The 12,127-nt window shown below is 37.3% G+C and overlaps 1 long non-coding RNA gene across 1 annotated transcript in view; it reads left to right on the top strand.

The window, feature by feature from the left end:
* Positions 1-4,158: 4,158 nt before the first annotated feature.
* Positions 4,159-12,127, top strand: part of LOC133643076 (uncharacterized) — a 34,008-nt gene continuing 26,039 nt past the window's right edge. The window contains exon 1 of the long non-coding RNA XR_009824647.1: positions 4,159-4,289. This is a non-coding gene — a long non-coding RNA (uncharacterized LOC133643076). The remainder of the gene's footprint in view (positions 4,290-12,127) is intronic.

The following is a 12,127-nucleotide window of genomic DNA, read 5'->3' as shown; positions in this document are numbered from 1 at the left end:
AGCTGCTGGTTTTCTGCCACACCAGAGTCAGTTTGGAGAGACTGGAAGAGATGCGGATGAAGAGACAGGGCTGCAGAGCGCCGGGACGGACAAGCTTCACAGTGTCTTGGCTGAATGAGCAGGTATCGGACACCTCTGTCTCCTTGGACGTATCCTCGCTCATCCATCCGGACTGGACACTGGCAGAGAGTTGGTGGGCGGCCGAGGGTGGAGTCGGCTTTCTTGGTTGCTTTGTTGGGTCTGCTCCTGTCTCTGGCCTTGCTCCCCCCAGCAGACGTTGGTGTGGAACACCGCAGAGGCCACTACAGTGTATATGTTTTTTTTGTTGTTGTTTTACTTTTCTGGCTGTGTGTAGAAGTGGCTGGTTGCATCAGCTCTGCTCTTTTAATGTATTTAATGTCCTTTGTGTTCTTTGATGTTTCCCTCTTACACACATGTTTCGGTGTGCTATGGCCATGAGGTTGTTTTCCCCCCTTTGGCCTCAGTCTGGACCCCCTCTCCAGGGGCGCAGGCTTAGACTCATTTTTTTTTTCCTCAATCTTCCCCCAGCGTTTACTTGTTTCTCACCTTTTTTGTAAGGGGTGCCGGAAGTTGGCAGACCCGTCAGCGATCCCGTTCTGTCTCCCTGTAATGTTTGTCTGCTCTTGAATGGGATTGTGCTGAAAATCTTAATTTCCCCTCGGGATTATTAAAGTATTTCTGATTCTAATTCTGATGTTTGCAAAGAAAATTATGAATGTATAAGGACATGATGGGTGCTTAAACATCAAGGCTACTACAATTGTGAAGTGGCACAAAGGTCATTCAAGGATATTAGAGAGACAGGACAGGAGGGGCCGCCACATCACTACTAAACACTTCCATCCGCTTCCCTCGTCTCTTACTTCATCTTCCACCTTCTCAACCCACTAAACTCCTCACTTACTCCCTCTGCTTTCCTTGCCTTCTCCTGAAAAACTGTAGAAGTCAGGATGAGCAGGGGGGGGGGGGGATAAATGGCGTCAAATGAGTGCTGATCGGATGAAGTTTTAATGACGCTGATTGATCTCAACAATGAGGCCAGCTCACTTTACTTGCGTACGAATGTAATGGAGGACATTGACGGACGGCGATTTCACCTCCGCAGAAGTCAAAGGACGCTTCCTCTTTTTGCAAGAAGACTGAAAATGAAACACGACAGTCAGGCTTCTCCTGCAAGCTCACATGCCCGACTCCAAACAAGTCAGGGATAATCAGCTTCCAGGTGAAATTTCAGGATAGAGTTAAAATTCACTTAAGTAGTAACTTTGTTTTTATACGCACCGCCAAAAAATCTTACATATATGACTTTAAGTATGCAAAAACATCCACAATGCATATAATCACGTCTCATCAAACATATATTAACGTTGTTGCCCTAGGGCAGGGGTCACCAACACGGACCGTAAGGACCAGATGAGTAGCCCGCTGGCCTGTTCTAAAAATAGCTCAAATAGCAGCACTTACCAGTGAGCTGCCTCTATTTTTTAAATTTTATTTATTTACTAGCAAGCTGGTCTCGCTTTGCTCGACATTTTTAATTCTAAGAGAGACAAAACTCAAATAGAATTTGAAAATCCAAGAAAATATTTTAAAGACTTGGTCTTCACTTGTTTGAATACATTTATTAATACATTTTTCTTTGCTTCTTATAACTTTCAGAAAGACAATTTTAGAGAAAAAATACAACCTTAAAAATGATTTTAGGATTTTTAAACACATATACCTTTTTACCTTTTAAATTCCTTCCTCTTCTTTCCTGACAATTTAAATCAATGTTCAAGTATTTTTTTTATTTTTTTTATTGTAAAGAATAATAAATACATTTTAATTTAATTCTTCATTTTAGCTTCTGTTTTTTCGACGAAGAATATTTGTGAAATATTTCTTCAAACTTATTATGATTAAAATTTTAAAAAAATATTCTGGCAAATCTAGAAAATCTGTGGAATCAAATTTAAATCTTATTTCGAAGTCTTTTGAATTTCTTTTAAAATTTTTGTTCTGGAAAATCTAGAAGAAATAATGATTTGTCTTTGTTAGAAATATAGCTTGGTCCAATTTGTTATATATTCTAACAAAGTGTAGATTGGATTTTAACCTATTTAAAACATGTCATCAAAATTCTAAAATTAATCTTAATCAGGAAAAATTACTAATGATGTTCCATAAATTATTTTTTAGATTTTTTCAAAAAGATTCGAATTAGCTAGTTTTTCTCTTCTTTTTTTTCGGTTGAATTTTGAATTTTAAAGAGTCGAAATTGAAGATAAACCATGTTTCAAAATTTAATTGTCATTTTTTTCGTGTTTTCTCCTCTTTTAAACCGTTCAATTAAGTGTAAATATCATTAATTATTAATAATAACATAGAGTTAAAGGTAAATTGAGCAAATTGGCTATTTCTGGCAATTTATTTAAGTGTGTATCAAACTGGTAGCCCTTCGCATTAATCAGTACCCAAGAAGTAGCTCTTGGTTTCAAAAAGGTTGGTGATCCCTGCCCTAGGGGAAACTGGGTAACACATGGCACACTGACAAAGCTTAACATATTGTTTACTATAATAATCTACAAGGTTAATATAGTTGGCTTCTCTTTCTTCCCCTCCATTTATCTGCTTTCTTTTGTATTACAAGTTATCATTACATATATGTTTTGTTGCATTTGAAACAATTGTATTGTTGATAATAGAGGTAATTATTGTTATTATTCATTATCAATAGTGCTATTTCTATTGGTATATGTATTGCTCCATTTGTAGTATAATAATGTTCATTGTCATTTCTGTATTACTAATATTTATTTCATTAACTGCTTCTTTGCTATCACTTTTACCATCACATTTGTACATATCCTATTTGCTGATGTTGTTCTGTTGTTGTTATTAATGTGTTTGCTGTGGTTGTTGTCTCTCTGTCTTATCCCCGTTTTTGTCCCCGCAATTTCTATCCCCTCCTGCTCCGGCCCGGCTGCACCAAATAATAATATAAATCCATTTAATAAAGTCAAATACAAATAAGGCAACAAGAGAAGTATCCCACACTTCTCTTTTGTAAAGTACATTTGTACAGCCGATGTGGACATCTACATCAACTATATGATTTGCCTGAGTAGCTGGACAGGACAAATTTTTTTTTTTAAATCATCGACAATGCGGCCAGAGAAAGTTGGGAGCAGTGTTGACAACTCCTGAGTAAGGAAAGTAGTTATTGTCCTAAAAGTCGCTAGAAGTTGCTATATGATGTCATCGCATTTGCTTAATTTGTTGCAATGGACACTGAACGACAGAGAAATACATTTGTGTAAGAGAGAAGAAGTTTAAAAAGTGCTAAATATGATTAGATTTGTACGTTTCCTTTTTTTGTGGATTCATTCGTTTGTTTTCCTTCAATTTAAATACATACACAATTTGATCAAAAGACTGGAGGATCGTCACATTCACAACGACAGAATGCTGTGACTGGCTCATTAACATGAACGATGGGATTGGACCGAGTCACGTTTGTGAGTCGTTCAACTGCAGTCCGTTTGCGCGGGGGTTAAGTTAAAGTTAAAGTACCAAATTTGTCCTCTGCATTTGACCCATCCCCTTGTTCACCCCCTGGGAGGTGAGGGGAGCAGTGAGCAGCAGCGGTGGCCGCGCCCGGGAATAATTTTTGGTGATTTAACCCCCAATCTCAACCCTTGATGCTGAATGCCAAGCAGGGAGGTAATGGGTCCCATTTTTACAGCCTTTGGTATGACTCGGCCGGGGTTTGAACTCAAAACCTACCGATCTCAGGGCGGACTCTCGAACCACTAGGCCACTGAGTAGGGGTGTGGGTCTGGCTCTGAGTGCTTTGCGATGGCAAAGGAGTACATTGACTGCAGAGTGATACGTTACTTACAAAATTTACAACTTTTAAACTGTTGAGAGATACGCTGGCATGGATTATGTCAAATCTATCTGGTCGGACACAACATGCAGTTTGTCTGCTACTAATATTGACCTGTGTCACGTCAACTAACAGAACACGGAAGCAGTATTATTCAAAATATCCACTTGTTACCCTCCAGACCTGCAGGGGGCAGAGAAACACAGCCACGTCACAATTCACCAAACTTCCTGTCAGGTGGCAGGGACGGCCATTTTGCCGACAGACCAGCATGTGGGCTTGGAGAAGAAAGAAGGAAAAGCTTGTTAGTAAGAGAAACAAAAGCTTCAACAAAGCAAGCAACTAGTAGAAGAAAAACCCACAAAGAGACTCCTTAGTTCCTGGTCACACGCAACTGGTAGGAAATGAACTTGGATGCTATATCTCTGAATTTGTTAACGCTTTGTTTGAAATGTTTGGTTTGAGCTACAAACTGTGTTCTTTGTGTTTATCTGAACTTTAAGTGGCTTTATCAATTTGAAGTATTAACAAAGGCAAAGTGGATGCTTATGTTTGGCTTATGCGCTTATGTTCAAACTTATTTACACATTTATTTTTTACTTAGGTATTTAAGCTGTATATTTACTGGTACGTGTGTGATTAATGAACTTAGTTAAACTTAAAGCAATGTTGTGATGATTTGTTTATTAGTTTAAACTAGGTATGTCCGATAATGGCTTTTTGCCGATATCCGATATTCCGATATTGTCCAACTCTTTAATTACCGATACCGATATCAACCGATATATACAGTCGTGGAATTAACACATTATGCCTAATTTGGACAACCAGGTATGGTGAAGATAAGGTACTGTTAAAAATTTTTTATAAAATAAAATAAGATAAATAAATTAAAAACATTTTCTTGAATAAAAAAGAAAGTAAAACAATATAAAAACAGTTACATAGAAACTAGTAATTAATGAAAATTAGTAAAATTAACTGTTAAAGGTTAGTACTATTAGTGGACCAGCAGCACGCACAATCATGTGTGCTTACGGACTGTATCCCTTGCAGACTGTATTAATATATATTGATATATAATGTAGGAAACAGAATATAAATAACAGAAAGAAACAACCCTTTTGTGTGAATGAGTGTAAATGGGGGAGGGAGGTTTTTTGGGTTGGTGCACTAATTGTAAGTGTATCTTGTATTGTTTATGTTGATTTAATTAAAAAAAAGAAAGAAAGTAAAACAATTTAAAAACAGTTACATAGAAACTAGTAATTAATGAAAATTAGTAAAATTAACTGTTAAAGGTTAGTACTATTAGTGGACCAGCAGCACGCACAATCATGTGTGCTTACGGACTGTATCCCTTGCAGACTGTATTGATATATATTGATATATAATGTAGGAACCAGAATATTAATAACATAAAGAAACAACCCTTTTGTGTGAATGAGTGGGGGAGGGAGGTTTTTTGGGTTGGTGCACTAATTGTAAGTGTATCTTGTATTTTTTATGTTGATTTAATAAAAAAAACAAAAAAAACAAAAAAAAAAACGATACCGATAATAAAAAAACGATACCGATAATTTCCGATATTACATTTTAACGCATTTATCGGCCGATATTATCGGACATCTGTAGTTTAAACTGCAGTGTTTTACTTTGTTTAAGGTTATCAACCTAATCACCCTCTAATTAACCCTACAATAAACTGGAAGGGAACCAAACAAAAAGAGACGATTTGAGTTGTTTAAGGACCAAGGCCCTTTTCAAGTTGGGGCAAAGAACTGGGGAAATTCAATCAATCAATCAATGTTTATTTATATAGCCCTAAATCACAAGTGTCTCAAAGGGCTGCACAAGCCACAATGACATCCTTGTATGTATCTTATATGCAACAGAAAGACGAGTTTCATGCCACTCCCTTTGTCTATTTTTGTCCACCAAACGTTTTGTGCTGTGCGTGAATGCACAAAGGTGAGGTTTGTTGATTTCACTGACTTGTTGGAGTGCTAATAATCCATTCTAACATTCTATTTAGGCTAGCTGTATGTACATATTGCATAATTATGCCTCGTTTGTAGGTATATTTGAGTTCATTTAATTTCCTTTACTTATGTCCTCTGTGTAATTAATTTATATTTGCATGTCTCATGACACATTATCTGTATGTAATATTGGCTGCATTTCTGATTGTGTGCGATGTTGTTCCAGACCACAGCAAACTAAACCGAGCTTGCAAATATTGTAATAAATTCATTAGAAGAAGACAGCCTTTCCTTTAACTTGGACACACACATCTATACCTTTTGGCAGTTTTAAGCCAGTAATTTCCAGGAGTTATCTCACCCTCTGAGACACTAACTTAATGTGTTGCCTTCATTATGAAACATACATAAGGCTTTTAACTTTTTGCGGCTCCAGACAGATTGGGTTCAACATGTTGTGTTGCCAAACTCTGGTCTAGACAGACATTGCTTATGGGGGAAAAAATATGATATTTTCGTTCTATTCGGTCTTTGCCAGACCTTTTTTGGAACACATTTTTAACAAAAAACAAGGTAATACTATAAATATAAGAAGTCAGCAACCATTGACCTCTGCTATGGGGCACTAGTAAGGTGGGCCTGGGCTCTACATGATTCACGCCTGAACGCCCAACCAGTATTTGTTGAAAAATGCGCCGCCCGAGTGGCTCCCTGTAGCTTTTTCAAAGATGCATGAAAATGGAAAAATATGTTTTGTTTTAATATTGTTTCTGTAGGAAAAAAAACATGACACAAACCTTCCTAATTGTTAGAAAGCCCACTGTTTGATATGTTTAATATGAGTATTTGGTGAACATTGTTTTGTCCTACTAATTTTGGCGGTTCTTGAACTCACCATAGTGTGGACTGTGACGCAACAGCTTGTTTACACGTGTAACTTTGTCCGACGCTGCCACAGAAAGATGTTTTATGCCACTCCTTTGTCTAATTTTGTCCACCAAATGTTTTATGCTGTGCGTGAATGCACAACGGTGAGCTTTGTTGATGTTATTGACTTGTAGGAGTGCTAATCAGGCATATTTTAGCTAATCGATGTTAACATGCCATTTGACATATTGCATCACATTACTTATGTCCTCTGTGTATTTAAGGGTTTGTCCCGCTCGTTATTGATAACTGCAAGTTTACACAATACAATCAAATTTGCATTGCTGCAGTGTTGTATTATGAAGGAATGGCATGTGCGAGTGTATCTGAGGCGGCCATGTGTACGTTGGTAAACCTCACTCACTCACAACTTCAAGAGTCGTGCCTGCTATCGAGTTGACAGCCTGGGCTTTTGGCTCGGTAATCAGCACGCTCACCTCTCATGCCCCCGCAACCTGGGTTCAAGCTCCAGTATAAAAAAACACAACGCAGCCAAAACCGCTACACAAACATGCCATAGCCCAAACGAGTGCAGCAGTGTCATCTCACCCTTAAGCATGTTACCTTGCTACAATAAATAATGAATATAATTCACAAAAGTGAGTAACACTAATGAGTCACATAAAAAAATGGCTAATTGGGCCCAAATTGGACATTATCACTTAGGGGTGTACTCACTTTTGTTGCCAGTGGTTTAGACATTAATGGCTGTGTGCACTGTACACGGCTACTCAAACTGCACACTGACTCCTTTATATTGTATTAGTGTTGTCCCGATACCAACATTTTGGTACCGGTACCAACATTTATTTTGGTACTTTTCGGTACTTTTCTAAATAAAGGGGACCACAAAAAATGTCATTATTGGCTTTATTTTAACAACAAATCTTAGGGTACATTAAACATACGTTTCTTATTGCAAGTTTGTCCTCAAATAAGATAGTGAACATACAAGACAACTTGTCTTTTAGTAGTAAGTAAACAAACAAAGGCTCCTTATTAGCCTGCTGACATATGCAGTAACATATTGTGTCATTTATCATTCTATTATTTAGTCAAAATTATTAAGGACAAGTGGTAGAAAATAAATTATTAATCTACTTGTTCATTTACTGTTATTATCTGCTTACTTTCTCTTTTAACATGCTCTATCTACACTTCTGTTAAAATGTAATAATCACTCATTCTTCTGTTGTTTGATACTTTACATTAGTTGTGGATGATACCACAAATTTGTGTATCAATCCGATACCAAGTAGTTGCAGGATCATACATTGGTCAGGGACATATATCCTGAGTTTATAAACATAATATAGATTTTTTTTTAAAATGAAAGAAGATTTTGTGATGCTAAAAAAATATTGATGTAATCATAGTAGTATCGACTAGATACGCCCCTGTACTTGGTATCATTACAGTGTAGACCCACCGATGGTGTTTGTTTACATTGTAGCATCCCGGAAGAGTTGGTGCTGCAGGGAATTCTGGGAATTTGTTCTGTAGTGTTTATGTTGTGTTGCGGTGCAAATATTCTCCCAAAATGTGTTTGTCATTGTTGTTTAGTCTGGTTTCACTATATGGCACAGGTTTATGACAGTGTTGGCGTTGTTCATACGGCCACCTTTAGTTTGACATGTATGGCTGTTGACTAAGTATGAAGTTCATTCACATGTGATTAGAGTGTTCCAAGTTAAGATGTCCGTCTTAATGGTAAATAATCGAACATTATGTAATCTTGTCTTGACACAAACCTTAACTCATCCGTTACCATCGCTACGGTGTGTAGTGAAGCATATATAGCCATCACTCATTTGTCTTCATGGAGACAAGGATTAGTGATTTTGAAGTAGTTACAACACTGCTGACTATGGACTGAGGGTGTTTCAGTGTTATAGCTTCACCTTCATCGTTAGATATTAAGCCAAAATGCGTCCGTTCTCCCTTTTCTGTCTACACACTGTGTCTGTTTGTAAGTACTCAGTGATTGTGCGCTGCCGAACATGCTCCTCTGCTTTTAAAACGTCGTCGACGACGGGTAGAGACCGAATATGATTCATTAGTATTGCGGTACTATACTAATACCGGTATACCGTACAACCCTATATTGTATCAAACTGTATTTTCTTCGATATAAACTGGAATATATTTGCACAAATGTGAGAAGTGTACTCACTTTTCTTAGGTACTGTCACATATTTGTATAATTTCCTCACATGCTCATCCCTAGTTTGCGGCAATGATGAAGAGGAAGGGAAAGAAAAAGAGGAAGCATAAGAACACAGGTGTGCCTCCTGTCATGTGCGTGTCCATCTCCTCCTTTTAAGGCGGAGCAGGAGAATAAGAGTGCAGGGTTGGAAGCCAGTCTGTCAGTCGCTGTGTGAAAGGCTCAGCATAATTACTGTGAAATGGCACACATGCAGACAGTAGAGGAGGGCAGCGAGAGAAGAGAGAGAGGCAATTCGCTTTTCGCTCTAAAGTTCGGCCTGCCGGTCGCTCACAGCTGTTTGAAGATTTCCAGAGGCTTTAAGCATTTAAACCTATTTTATTTACCCTTCAGTGTTACTGTGTGAAAGTCGCCAGCAGAAACAGAAAAAAAATAAATGAAAAAACACATACTGTAAGCCCTTAGGAGCCAATATAGCCTCAACACTTAATTCGAGAGATAAATGCTTTAAAATGTATTTATTATCGGTATCGGGTTTTTATTTTTATTTTTTATTAAATCAACATAAAAAACACAAGATACACTTACAATTAGTGCACCTACCCAAAAAACCTCCCTCCCTCATTTACACTCATTCACACAAAAGGGTAGTTTCCTTCTGTTATTAATATTCTGGTTCCTACATCCATCCATCCATTTTCTACTGCTTATTCCCTTCAGGGTCACGGGGTGTGCTGGAGCCTATCTCAGCTACAATCGGGCGGAAGGCGGGGTACACCCTGGACAAGTCGCCACCTCATCGCAGGGCCAACACAGACAACATTCACACACACATATCAATACAGTCTGCAAGGGATACAGTCCGTAAGCACACATGATTGTACGTGCTGCTGGTCCACTAATAGTACTAACCTTTAACGGTTAATGTTACTCATTTTCATTAATTACTAGTTTCTATGTAACTGTTTTTATATTGTTTTACTTTATTTTTTATTCAAGAAAATGTCTTTAATTTATTTATCTTATTTTATTTTATTAATTTTTAAAATAAGGACCTTATCTTCACCATACCTGGTTGTCCAAATTAGGCATAATAATGTGTTAATTCCACGACTGTATATATCGGTATCGGTTGATATCGGTATCGGTTGATATCGGTATTGGTAATTAAAGAGTTGGACAATATCGGATATCGGCAAAAAGCCATTATCGGACATCACTACTTCATTCAGTTCAATCCAATGTGGTTTGTTTTTGGTCATGTTGCTAAGCAATGAAACAAAATGCTTTTTGATGACGTTTAATCAATGTTGGGTTCTCACGTTGATTTGACCATTGAATTTTGGTAATTTCCGAACCAACATTCTACAACCCAAATACAACGTTGAAACAACATCATTTTTGACGATGTTTAATCAATGTTGGGTTCTGACGTTTCCCAATCAATATTTGACAACTCAAATACAACGTTGAAACAACATACTTATGAACAATGTTTATTCAATGTCAGGTTGTGACGTTAATTTGACCATTGAATTTTGGTAATTTCCGAACCAACATTCTACAACCCAAATACAACGTTGAAACAACATCATTTTTGACGATGTTTAATCAATGTTGGGTTCTGACGTTTCCCAACCAATATTTGACAACCCAAATACAACGTTGAAAAAACATACTTATGAACAATGTTTATTCAATGTCAGGTTGTGACGTTAATTTGACCATTGAATTTTGGTAATTTCCGAACCAACATTCTACAACCCAAATACAACGTTGAAACAACATCATTTTTGACGATGTTTAATCAATGTTGGGTTCTGACGTTTCCCAACCAATATTTGACAACTCAAATACAACGTTGAAACAACATACTTATGAACAATGTTTATTCAATGTCAGGTTGTGACGTTAATTTGACCATTGAATTTTGGTAATTTCCGAACCAACATTCTACAACCCAAATACAACGTTGAAACAACATCATTTTTGACGATGTTTAATCAATGTTGGGTTCTGACGTTTCCCAACCAATATTTGACAACCCAAATACAACGTTGAAACAACATACTTATGAACAATGTTTATTCAATGTCAGGTTGTGACGTTAATTTGACCATTGAATTTTGGTAATTTCCGAACCAACATTCTACAACCCAAATACAACGTTGAAACATCATTTTTGACGATGTTTAATCAATGTTGGGTTCTGACGTTTCCCAACCAATATTTGACAACCCAAATACAACGTTGAAACAACATACTTATGAACAATGTTTATTCAATGTCAGGTTGTGACGTTAATTTGACCATTGAATTTTGGTCATTTCCCAACCAATATTCTACAACACAAATACAACAATGAAACAACATACTTTTTGACGACGTTTAATCAATGTCAGGTTCTGACGTTGGTTTCATCAATGGAATTTGGTCATTTCCCAACCAACAACAATGTTGTCTCAATTTACAAATATAACTAATTTGCAACATTGTGACCCCGTAAGGGAAAAGCGGTAGAAAATGGATGCATGGATCTTTCAAAGTAAATTTTAAAGGACATGTGTGTATAATCAACGTTGTATCAATGTCTTGTGCCAGCTGGGAAGGCTGCCGCCTGGAGCCTCGCGTGTTATTTCTTCTCGTCTCATGTCTTCCCGCCTGCTCTGATGTCCACAGAAAAAAATGTTTCCACGTTTATTGGTCCACGACATTTTACTCGTGACTTTGTTGTCAAGATGGACTAGTATGAAATTGGATTGGCCGCTAAACTCAGACAAAAAAGACGGCGACTTTACGACTTAGTTTGAGGAAACACCGCAAAAAAGCAGATTTTTTTCATGCAGCTCTGTATCGGTCTGAGAGTGGGCAAGTGTACCTAAATTAATTGACATAATGTTTAAAAAGTTTATTCTCGACCGTGTTTGGGCGAAAAAAATAGCAATGACGTTTGTCTTCGGTATATGTTTGACAGGGTACATTTTTAAAAGATAAATGTGGACCCTTTTGGAGAGGGCTGGGCGTTGAGGGTTTCAATTTCAATCCAAAGGGGAACAGAAGAAAGGATATAAATGTGACTGAGAAGAAAAATTTACACCAAAACATACCCAATACTAGATCAGTGGTTCTCAAACGTGTTTCACCAAGTGCCACCATAAAGAC

Source organism: Entelurus aequoreus, linkage group LG26, assembly GCF_033978785.1.
Source record: "Entelurus aequoreus isolate RoL-2023_Sb linkage group LG26, RoL_Eaeq_v1.1, whole genome shotgun sequence".
Classification (NCBI taxonomy): domain Eukaryota; kingdom Metazoa; phylum Chordata; class Actinopteri; order Syngnathiformes; family Syngnathidae; genus Entelurus; species Entelurus aequoreus.
Note: the sequence above shows the minus strand (reverse complement) of the source record. Positions and strands in the feature narration are given on the sequence as shown.